The following is a 12,998-nucleotide window of genomic DNA, read 5'->3' as shown; positions in this document are numbered from 1 at the left end:
GCTTAACGTTCGCGATAGCGTAAAAGTTAACTCAAATTTGTATGGAGTTGAAATGTTTGCCTACGTTTGCCGTTAGGGGTGCTGTTTATGCATGTTATTAGACGAGCATACGGCCCACCTGATGGTGAGTGGTCACCGTCGCTCATGGACTACAGCAATGTCTGGTTGCTATGATACTACTATTTACATTTAATTACTATAATTACATTATTTTTATTTATCTCTTTACGACATTAGATTTATTTAACCAGCAATAAAAAATTGAAAAAAATAAGAGTTTTTTTTTATTAATGACTGTATCCATTTGTAGCTTCAATTTTATTTTGGATTCGACCTCTAGACGATTCTGTGATATGTAAGGACGATCAGTTAATAACTTTAAAGTAAAAACAATATAATCGGTAGAAATCTACATGTTTTTATTTTTATTGCTTAGATGGGTGGACGAGATCACGGCCAACCTGATGTTAAGTGGTTATGAGCCCATAGACATCCACAACGTAAATGCGCCACCCACCTTGAGATATGAGTTCTAAGGTCTTAGTATAGTTACAAAAGCTGCTCCGCCCTTCAAACCGAACCGCATTACTACTTCACGGCAGAAATAGGCGGGGTGGTGGTACCTACCCGGGCGGACTCACAAGAGGTCCTACCACCAGTGAAATATTTACTTAAAAATAGATTACTATTACTCATTTATTCTGTGATGGTTAAACAAATTTAATAGATCGTTAAGTGGGTAATTTTGGAAAGGAAAATGCCAAGATATTTACATTTTGTCAGTAAAATTGAGATACTTAAAATAGCATTTACTAGTTAAGACCCCACGAAATTTTTGCAACTCAACACGAGAGCCAATAAAAATTTGAAAAAAAATATAATAACAAAAAAAAAACTTCTTCAGATATTTTAACGTGGTAAACATTATTGAAGTTCAATTAAAAACATCGAACCGTTGATGCTAATGGCAAATAAAATGGTATTTTAATTACTACAAAGATAAATGTCGTGTTGAGCGAGATGTCGTTTAAAAGAAATTGGCTTTTCTCTCTTCGTTAAATAACAAAATGTTTCAGCGTAATTAACTTCAACAAGTAAGATTAATTTGATGATTCGCATCAATAACGGCAGGCAGCGGCTTGGCTCTGCCCCTGGCATTGCTGAAGACCATGGGCGACGGTAACCACTCACCATCAGTTGGGCCGTATGCTCGTTTGCCTAATAGGGCAATAAAAAAAAAAGTAACTGATGATGATACAACAATACAGCTACCTTCGTATCTTGGGTAGGACGAAAACAATAACTTATTTATTTATCATCGACTTACCTTAAAATCGTGTTCTTTCAGTGTTCACTAAGCTAAATTTTCTATTAAATAAACCGAACCTTATATCCGTAATGTAACTTATAAAATAAAACTCACCCTTATTTTTTTTTAATACGAACGGCAAATATGAATTATGAGTTATCGTCACACAAATATTTCACTTATTGCAAACACAAAACGTGCGACCCGCTTAGAGATTCGCGTCGTAATGTTCGTATGGAATTATTAGACGTGTATCGGATCGTTCAAGGCCTTGTCCACGGTGCAGTTGTGTATTTTATAGGCGTATAGCTTTCGCTCGCGACTGCGTCCGCGTGGAATAGTTACTTTGGCATAACGCTAAATTTTGCCCGCCTCCTCATATACGTAGAAAATGAGAATATTTTTAATACGCTTTTATTAGCTTCAGACGTATGTATGTTAGTACGTAACGGAATCTTTGAACATGATTTTGACCCCCTTCAAAACGTCGGATTAACCAGAAAGGTATACTTATTAGGACCAATGACAAATCAATATTTTAAAAAAAATAAAAAAAAAGAAATTCAACTAAAAAATGAAAAATAAATAATAGTTTAAAAAACTAACAAATCTTTTAAAGAAAATCCACGTTTTTTTTACAATAAAATCTTTTTTTTCTTACACTATTTTTTATTCAAATTTATTAAAATTTATTTTCTATTTTTAAGTTGGTTTTTCTATAAAAGCGTATTTCGTTAGTTTTTTTTAACTATTATTTATTTTTAATTTTTAGTTGAATTTAAATTTTTTTAATTATTTTTTTTCGTTTTTTTTACAATATTGAATTGAATTTAAATGAAGGCTGTGAAACCAATAGTGTTTATGACTTTAATCAGATCGCTTTTGTGAACTTTTTTAACTTGCAAGGGTAACTAACGGTTGGCACAGCAATCTTTCCGACTAGAAGAGGAGGGCGGAGGAAAATTGGGCACGTGAAAGAAGTGGAACTTCTTTGGCGGTGTGTAGTATTGCAATTTTCTTCATTTTTCATCCTTAAATTAAATCACTCTTGTAGTAGGGAATGTAATAGGGAACGCTGTGTATCTCCACGGTCGAGTGGTTTGCGAGACGCTTTCATACACGGTCCTGCGGACCAAACGGTAAACAGTTGACGTCGCCCTAAACACATCATTTCGGATCCTCCAGATCCACTAACGGTGCCTTTAGGTACCTCCAGCATCGGTTACCGCTCTCGTCAAACCCGTCGTTTGCGACGAAGGGCTTGGCGAGTAAATTAACCCACAGACGCAGCCCACTGTGTTTCTCGGCGGATCTTCTCAGCGGATCGCGTTTACGACCAGTGGTCGATTTTGCGAAGCACGGCTCTTGCTAAGGCCAGTATTGCAACACTCCCGGCTTGAGCCCCGTGAGCTCACCTACACGTCAAGGATAAGCTGAGATAGCCTCTCAATTCTATCAGCATAGGTAGGAAAAAAGAAAAAAAAACTTGTCATCAAAAAAAATAATAATCTGGATACGATATTCTGATCAAAATAAAACAATAAACCTTACAAATTCAATAACGTATTTTTGACGTGAACGTAAATTGAATGAGTAAGCGATAAATTATATTTTCCGTCAATGAATTATGAATTATGAATTTGATAAATATTTCCATAGGCCGAGCGGATATGCGCATAATTATAGCTGAACGAGGGCATAGGTTCTTTGAGTTTCAATGAATGACTAAACAAACTTCTATAAGTTTTTGTTATATTTCTTTTATAACATAGATAGGTGGACAACGGCTGTCTCACCCTTCAAACCGGAACGCATTACTGCTTCACGGCAGAAATAAGCATGGCGGTGGTGTGCGGACTCACAAGACGTCTTACCACCAGGTTTTTTTTCTTACCTATGCTGATAGCCTTGAGAGGCTATTTCAGCTTCACCCTAACGTGTGTAGGTGAGCTCACGGGTCTCTAACCGAAGTGTTGCTAACACTGGCCCTAGCCAGAGCAGTGCTTCGCAGAGCCTACCACCGGATCGGAAACGCTACCCACTGACAAGATCCGGCGAGGAATAAGGTCTCAGTATAGTTACAACGGCTGCCCCACCTTTCAAACCGAAACGCATCACTGCTTCACGGCAGAAATCGGCAGGGTGGTGGTACCTACTCGTGCGAACTCACAAGAGGTCTTACCACCAGTAAAACATTTGCGGACAACCGTGGCCTTTTTAAACTCGAGTGGTCAGGATGTGAAGGGATTTGGGCTTCATCATCAGTTAGTTATGCTCGCCTGCCTTCGAATGCAAAGAAAAACCGCAATTGTACACACGCATTTGAATATTTAATAGCTTAATTAAAAATACAATTATTTAAGAATGTTCATATCAATTTCATTAGACACGTCCGGATACACGGTAGTTTGGTTCCGCGTTATAGTAAACGCGTTATCGGAGTATTCTCGCACAACGCGCTTGTATGAGACCCCACATAACGCGTTATGTACAAATATATATAATGATATTGGGTACTTCAGAATAAATAAACAATGAAAGGCTTAATTGCGTTTTCTGTTATATGCATAATAAGAAAAGAACTTTGCTGTGCAACTGTGCTTTTAGGTACCTACCTCAAGCACCGGTCACCGTCCTCGCCGAACCCGTCGCTTGCTTGACGAAAGGCTCGAAGAGTAAATTAATCCAGAGACACAGCCCACTGAGTTTCTCGCCGGATCTTCTCAATGGGTAGCGTTTCCGATCCGGTCGTAGACTGCGAAGCACTGCTCATACTAGGGCCAGTGTTAGCAACGCTCCGGTTTGAACCCCGTGAGCTCACCTACATGTTAGGGCGAAGCTGAAATAGCATCTCAAGGCTATCAGCATAGGTAGAAAAAAAACAACTGTCCTTTTGTCTCGCGAACCAGCAATTTCCTAGCAAACTGATTGCCACAAAGAATCCCGTACTCAACGATAAAAATCTTTAATTACTTTCTAATACAAGAATCGTTTAATAATTTTAACAGTTAAGTAAATAGGAAATCGTGACTACACTATGAACGAACACGGATCAGTAATTCTAGTTTTAATGTACATTCAAAGTGAGGCTATTAAATAAGTTTTATTGTAATGTTGTGGCGGGTAGCCATCATACAACGCAAGATAATTGACAGATGCCTGAATCTCGCTTACGACATTTTCAAGATAAAGCGCATATAGGTAGTTTTCCAATGACAGCACAAGAGCGCATTATGCGGCATAATGCTCAACGTTGAATGCTCCAACTACAGCAACGCTTCGCACAATCGAGCACTCTCATAATAGTACTGCTCTCGCGTGATACTCGCAATCGATACCGACTCAGTGACAGAAAATTGACAAGTGTTTTTTCTTTAAGTTGGCATTGATCGAAATTTTGTTTATATTATCGTTAGTAATATTATTTAATGTTGAAAAAAATTGTAAGGCTTTCGTTTCGTCGTAGTTTCTTAGAAATAATCAATGTTAATTAAAACTGTGCTAACTTAGCGCACTCTGCTGATGCATTTGAAAACGAATTCACGTTCCAATTAAGCTTCAGCATAATTCGGCATTGTGCGTCACTGAGTCGCATTATGCTCTGTGATTGGAAAACTACCATATTATACAAGTTCCGAACAACAACATTCGGACCGTCGGTCTACCGAGCAATCACCCGCTCGGTGGAAGATCTTCCCTTTGTCGTTAAGCATCCCCAAAATGTCAAGTTCTTATTTAGGAAGGAAGAATTATTGGTGGCCCGGAGATCTTTCCAGTTTCACCAGAGCAAGTAGGTAGGAGCGAGGGCTCAACCAGGACAGGTGGGATTTGCTAACAGCTGCCCGAGGGCCTGCGGAGAAAACCTCAAAAAGCGCAAGAGTAGCTGCTTCGCGAATGCATCTACTATCGGATCGGAATCGCGACCCGCTGAGAAGATCCGGCGAGAAGCTCGGCGGGCTGTTGCTCGGGTTAGGTTGCACGTCGATCTCTTTGCCGAGTTCGACGAGTACGGTTACCGGGGTCCCTAAGCCTGTAATAATATTATGTAAATCTATTAATACGTGAAGCAAAAACTTTGTATCCATTTTTAAGAAAATTGTGCGGATGGAGGAGTATGAAATTTTCCACACTTACCTATCTATATCTATATCTATACTAATATTATAAAGAGGAAAGATTTGTTTGTTTGTTTGTTTCGAATAGGCTCCGAAACTACTGGACCGATTTGAAAAATTCTTTTTTCCATTAGAAGCCGACATTGTCCCTGATGAACATAGGCTACTTTTTTTATTTTATTTTTATTTTTTGGTTTCATGTGTGTTTTAATGTTTCCGAAGCGAAGCGAGGGCGGGTCGCTAGTAGAGAATATAGAGAAGTGCACAATGCTAATATTTTTTTAAATAATGCATAAAAGATACATTAAATCAATAAAGAAAACATTACACACACTACATACCATGTATTTGACGCACACACGCATGCATACTATTTATTGACAAACTTTTGTTCTTGACGTCTGTGGTCAAATTGAGAATAGATTAAAATATTGTTTGTCTTTAATAATATTTTTTATAGTGTAGCCTTGGCGAAATTTGTGATTATAGAAGTAAAAAATACAATCATAATAGTGTACAAACTTACAATTCCAATTAATTATAGTCGAATTTCGACTACTGCGGGACCACTAGTTTGAATAAATGCGTACTCGTTTCGTCAGTGAAAACGATTTTGTTCATTTTTATATTACAGCGCCATCTAGTAATTGAATAGAGAGTTTTTCCGGCACTGTTGTGATTTGAAACTCGATTAGAATATAATTATGGACTTCACAAAACAAAAAGATGGTTCAATTATGCATCACTAGATGTCTATTTCCTAAGCTTATAAGTCGTAAATAAAGCATGGCAATAATAAAATATATGAATTACATTTCATATGACATTCTCTGGCCGACTTAATCGCTTAGCTTTTTTTTTTTTTATTGCTTAGATGTGTGGATGAGCTCACAGCCCGCCTGATGTTAAGTGGTTACTGGAGCCCATAGACGTCCACAACGTAAGTGCGCCACCCACTTTGAGATATAAGTTCTAAGTGTGCTTAGTGCGAGTTTTTTAACGTTCTCGATAGCGTAAAAGTTAACTCAATTTTGTATGCAGTTGGAACAGCGCCCCTAGCAGCACACGTAGGCAAACGATCTCATTCCATACAAATATGAGGTGACATTTATACTATCGAGAACGTTAAAAAAATCGCACTAAGCACACTGGTCTCAAGTATAGTTACAACGGCTACCCCACCCTTCAAACCGAAACGCATTACTGCTTCACGGCAGAAATAGGCAGGGTGAAGCTACCCACCCGCGCGGACTCACAAGAGGTCCTACCACCAGTATAGCTTTTTTATTTTGGTTTTTTTTCCTACCTAAGCTGACTTTGAGAGGCTATATCAGCGGAACCTTAACTAGTAGGTGAGCTCACGGGGCCCAAACCTGACGACGTTGCTAATACGAACCCTAGCTCTTAGCAGTGCTTCGCAGAATCTACCACCGGATCGGAAACGCGACCCACTGAGGTGATCCGGCGAGAACCTCAGTGGGCTGTGTCTGAGGGTTAATTTACTCGTCGAGCCCTTCGTCGCAAGCGACGGGTTCGACGAGAACGGTGACCGGGCGCGTCTGGATTGCCTAACTTTGCCTTATTTTGTATGTTAATGTACGTTTAAGTGCTTTAGATACCTTTTTTTTATTGCCTCTGTAGGCAGACGAGCACACGGCCCACCTAATGGAGAAAGGTTACCGTCGCCCATGGACTTCAGCAATGCCAGGGGCAGAGCCAAGCCGCTGCCTATAATCTTACAATCTTATAAATAGATTCATTCTCAGTATCTCCGGATTGTTACTGCCGGAGTCTACTAGACATTCTGGCGCCTTAGTAAGATGATTGGAGTGAGAAATCGATATAATTACTTGAGTGCGCCGCGTAGGTCACCGGTGACCCACACCGCAGTCGGAGAGCTAAAGTGGTTTGTAGATGTTTTGAATGCTTATTTTCTTATTTAAATCAGTAGCATCGCTCGATACGAATGCACTGGACGTCTTTCTTTTTATTGCTTAGATTTGTGGACGAGCTCACAGCCCACCTTGTGTTAAGTGGCTACCGGAACCCATAGAGATCTATAACGTAAATGCGCCACCCACCTTGAGATATACGTTCTAAGACTCAGTATAGTCACTACAGTCTTTACATATAAGCCAAGTAATTACTTGGTAATCATATATAAATTTTCAGACCACGCGTATTCTGTACAGTTGAAACTTCGATTTCATTGCTCGAGACAATACTTAACACTAATCGGGCCGTGATCATGTATTCAGGCGATCAAGAATCACACTCAAATGAGACCATCATTCATACGCGCATAGCGTCACTTAACATCGAAGTACATGCTAATCCAATAATAACACGAAATATAGGAAATATGCCGACAACGAGTGAAAGTGGTTTTGCTTCATTACGACGCGCTAGTGATGGGAAAAGGTCGATGTCGATAAAGAACATTTTTATTTTATTTTTGTCTGCTACGCTTGTCAATTTAGTTGATTGAAAGCTCAGCGACAATTAAGGAAAGCGCTTTGGAGCTTCGCAGTTACGAAGCGAAAAATAAATTTTTTACTTTTTTTATTTCTTAAATGGGTTGATAAACTCACAGCTCATTTAGTGTTAATTGGTTACCGATGCCCCTAGACATCAACAAACGCCGCCATAAGAATTAGTAAAAAGATTAGGACGTACTTAGCAAACATATCACATCTTAGGTAACTAATGAACCGTGAATAATCAGATGGGGAGTGGAAAAAAGCCCAGAAACACACTTTGACGAACCAAGAGATTCCACGTAGTAGATAATGAACAAGAGAAACTCCAGTCATATCCAATAATTCACACCTGTCAGTATTAGATTCTTCTCCCAAAAAGGCTAATTTTAGCCCCAGTACTGGGGGCAAGACACAATAAGCCCCAAGGTCAGATACCAAAGTCACTTTTTTTTATTGCTTAGACGGGTGGACGAGCTTACAACCCACATAGTTGTTAAGTGGTTACTAGAGCCCATAGACATTTACAACGTAAATGCGCCACCCACCTTGAGATTGAAGTTCTAAGATCTCAGTATAGCTACAACGGCTGCCCCGCCCTTCGAACCGAAACGCTTCACGGCAGAAAGAGGCAGGGCGGTGGTACCTACCCGTGCGGACTCACAAGACGTCCTACCACCAGTACAAAGTCACGCCTTAATCTGCCGCGATGGCTGCTATGTAAGTAAGAATGCGACTTCCCACCGGCCGACCTCTGTCTATGAGTGAAGTCGCTTAACGCCAAGCGGGATCCATCGCCACTTTCTCCCTTCACTAACAGACCGGTTCGCGTTACGGATATCTAGCTAATGTTGCATCACTTCATTGAGCAAATACACTATTACGAGGTGTATTCCACTTGCTTTATACCTTATTATGTGTGTCATAATGTTACAAGAACTTCTCGTATGCAAACAGACACAGAATCGACCTACATCTAGCCTCTAGTCCTATACTGCACTACTACAGACACAGTCCTCTGCAGCTCTGTACTGATCCCGAGCTCTTCTCGTACACAAACAGACACAGAATCGACCTACATCTAGCCTCTAGTCCTATACTGCACTACTACAGACACAGTCCTCTGCAGCTCTGTACTGATCCCGAGCTCTTCTCGTACACAAACAGACACAGAATCGACCTACATCTAGCCTCTAGTCCTATACTGCACTACTACAGACACAGTCCTCTGCAGCACTGTACTGATCCCGAGCTCTTCTCGTACACAAACAGACACAGAATCGACCTACATCTAGCCTCTAGTCCTATACTGCACTACTACAGACACAGTCCTCTGCAGCTCTGTACTGATCCCGAGCTCTTCTCGTACACAAACAGACACAGATCCGACCTACATCTAGCCTCTAGTCCTATACTACACTACTACAGACACAGTCCTCTGCAGCACTGTACTGATCCCGAGCTCTTCTCGTACACAAACAGACACAGAATCGACCTACATCTAGCCTCTAGTCCTATACTGCACTACTACAGACACAGTCCTCTGCAGCTCTGTACTGATCCCGAGCTCTTCTCGTGCACAAACAAACACAGATCCGACCTACATCTAGCCTCTAGTCCTATACTGCACTACTACAGACACAGTCCTCTGCAGCTCTGTACTGATCCCGAGCTCTTCTCGTACACAAACAGACACAGATCCGACCTACATCTAGCCTCTAGTCCTATACTGCACTACTACAGACACAGTCCTCTGCAGCTCTGTACTGATCCCGAGCTCTTCTCGTGCACAAACAAACACAGATCTGACCTACATCTAGCCTCTAGTCCTATACTGCACTACTACAGACACAGTCCTCTGCAGCTCTGTACTGATCCCGAGCTCTTCTCGTGCACAAACAGATACAGATCCGCCCTACATTTTCCTTTAAAATCACAGTCCGAATTCGTGAAACCTAAGTGTATCATTCGGTCAATGAGCCGGTTACGAGATTGCGTAAGTTTCATTATAATATTTATTCTGAGTAACGTAACATAGACCCACTTGGCGTATTATGAAATTAATACAATAATAATTAACTATATTAAGAAAAAAGGTATTTCTTGGTCAATTCAACTACTTTTGTTTATAATTAGGAAGCGATGTGTGATCTTTTAAATACCCTTTAATAAAATACGTTAAATTGAAGACTATGAGGTTTTTGGCTGGAACTACTGAGAAAGGACGCTCTATCCCTTTCTCGCAAACGGAATCTTTGGTGTTACTATGACCAATATAAAAGATGACATCACTCGCTCTGTGTGGATCCAGGCATTAGATCGGGAAATCGCTAGGAAGAAGAAGAATAAGACTAGACATAAGTAAAACCACTTTTTTTTACTTTTGCTGGTGGTAGGACCTCTTGTGAGTCCGCGCGGGTAGGTACCACCACCCTGCCTATTTACCTGCCGTGAAGCAGTGATGCGTTTCGGTTTGAAGGGTGGGGCAGCTACTGAGACCTTAGAACATATATCTCAAGGTGGGTGGCGCATTTACGTCATAGATGTATATGGGCTCCGGTAACTACTTAACACCAGGTGGGCTGTGAGCTTGTCCTCCCATCTAAGCAATAAAAAAAATAAAAAAGGCATGAAATAAAATGAAATGAGATGAGATGATATGGGAGCACGTAATGATTTATATTTTATATAAAAAAGTTATCATTAAAATTAAAATAAGACTGACCTAAAGGTCATTTCGTGCGCAGCGTCTTTCGCATTACCTACTTGTTTTTAATTTTTGGCTTTCGTTCGTTTTCGTAAACAACCTAATGCGCAATTTCTCGTAACAGGTTCCATTTTTATTTTCAAAACAATCTGTTCCTGGAACAGGTTTATCGCAAAAAATTACTCATCTTTAATAGGAAAAATATTGTTTTTTATTAAAATATCTCGAACAATAAACATAACCTAAAATGTAAACATTGTCTGATTTTACCAATTTGGCCATTGCTGGGAGACCTGAAAATTGGGCTCATGAAACCTTAGATAATGTAATTTATGCCCAAATTCTAGCACTGTAACGCCAGGCCCAAGTTTGTATGGATTTCGGGTTTCTCCCTTAATCAGTTTGTCTACAACAAATAAAGACTTGTATGATTTATTATATTTTTTTATTTTCTGTGTTTATTTAAACAATATTGAAATGCCTTAACTATAAAAACATATAAGTTTAGGGGCATCCGCTACAAGATGTCGCTAGTTTCCGTACAAAAAATATTTGTCTTAAAGTATTGCAGATTCAGGGCCTTGGGTCAGAAATAATTTAACGATTAAAATAACAATAAAAATCGAGATTCTAATATATCATCCTGAGATCCCGAGATCATAATATTTCGAAAGCAGGTTTTTTTTTATTGCTTAGTAGGGTGGACGAGCTCACAGCCCACCTGGTGTTAAGTGGTTACTGGAGCCCATAGACATCCACAACGTAAATGCGCCACCCACCTTGAGATATAAGCTCTAAGGTCTCAGGTATAGTTACAACGGCTGCCCCACCCTTCAAACCGAAACGCATTACTGCTTCACGGCAGAAATAGGCAGGGTGGTGGTACCCACCCGCGCGGACTCACAAAAGGTCCTACCACCAGTAAAAAGGTTTAATTGTATCTTATTGATATAATCATTCGTAACCAATCGCTGGTAGCAAAGGTCATTCCAGCTACGCGCTGAGTCGTGAGTTCACGGGCTCAATCTGATAGAGCTGGCCAACACTAGCCCTAGTAAGAATAAGGCTTCCCTGAATCTACCACCGGATCGGAATCACAACCCACTGAGAAGTTCCCGTGAAAAACTCAACATCTATGGGTTCGACAACGACCCGTGCTTGAAGAATATTCCTATTGCTTCTTCTTCTGAGTCGGTCTCTTCATTGCTGAAGGTCGTGTCTAATCTAAAATGTGGACCACTCAATTCACAATGCTTCTCCACGTCTTCCTGTCCTCGGCGATCTTTATAGGCTCGGTTATTGGCAAGCCGGCGAGCGTCTTTACCAGATCAGACCAGAGGACAGGTGAGCGTCCGCGTGATCTTCTCCCGTCAACCTGACCAACTACCATCAGCTTCTCTAAGCTATCAGGGGCCTGTACGAGCGATGTGGCCAAAGTACGTGAGAATACGTTGGAAGCAGATAGCGGACAGCCTTGTGGCAACACCGAGCTCCTTCAGAATGGATAGTTTGGTCCGGCGTACTGTCCGTGGAATTCGCAACATCCGTCTCCAACACCACATTTAAAAAGCGTCGATGCTTACCCTCCTTTTGCTTAACGAGACTCAAAAACTAAGCTCACAGCTCGAAATTCTTCGCTCGTATTAATTCATCAATAATTAATTTCCCTTGAAACTGGGTTCAATCGATATTGTTTCAATTACAAACTGTCTATCTAACTCCCTAATGTTATTGAGTTCACGCTCGTGTAGAGCGTCCGTGTGTTTTCAAAATAAATTACAAATTTGTTTCATAGATGTCGCTAAGCAGCGAAGAGATCTGTTCAGGGACTCTGGATCATAGACAATGCGGGAAGGCGACCTAGGATCATTTTCCGTAGCAATTGAAGACATTAGTGGATGAAGGACCATTCAGGTTTCTTTTTAATGCTTAGATGGATGGACGAGTTCACAGCCCACCTGGTGTTGAGTGGTTACTGGCCCATAGACATCTACAACGTAAATGCGCCACCCACCTTGAGATATAAGTTCTAAGGTGTCAGTATACATAGTTACAACGGCTGCCCCATCCTTCGAACCGAAACGCATTACTACGGCAGAAATGGGCAGGGTTGTGGTACCTACCCGTGCGGACTCACCGAAGGTCCTACCACCAGTAATTTGCTTCCGAAGCAGATAGCCGTGAATTCATATACATTCTTACACATTACCTCTTTGGCAGATCGAAATCATTACACTCACAGTACTTAAATTGGTTAGAAAATCTTCTTCCCTTAGCCCACGTTATGTGGGATCGGCGCGGCGTGTCCGGTGCTGATAATGCCATATGGAATACCACAACGAACCAGTTAGTTTCTTGTATTCCTCCACCACGCTTCGCTCAATCGAATG

The 12,998-nt window shown here is 40.7% G+C and overlaps 1 protein-coding gene across 1 annotated transcript in view; it reads right to left on the bottom strand.

The window, feature by feature from the left end:
- The window catches only part of LOC114248995 (putative fatty acyl-CoA reductase CG5065), a 30,477-nt gene extending 28,902 nt beyond the window's left edge, over positions 1 to 1,575 (bottom strand). Inside the window, exon 1 of the mRNA XM_028182451.2 lies at positions 1,424 to 1,575. The gene's annotated coding sequence lies outside the window, so the exon portion shown is untranslated. The remainder of the gene's footprint in view (positions 1 to 1,423) is intronic.
- Between the last annotated feature and the right edge of the window lie 11,423 nt (positions 1,576 to 12,998).

The sequence above is a fragment of the Bombyx mandarina genome, chromosome 23 (assembly GCF_030267445.1).
Source record: "Bombyx mandarina strain Sakado chromosome 23, ASM3026744v2".
Taxonomy (NCBI): domain Eukaryota; kingdom Metazoa; phylum Arthropoda; class Insecta; order Lepidoptera; family Bombycidae; genus Bombyx; species Bombyx mandarina.
This window is presented reverse-complemented; position numbering and strand designations above follow the sequence as displayed.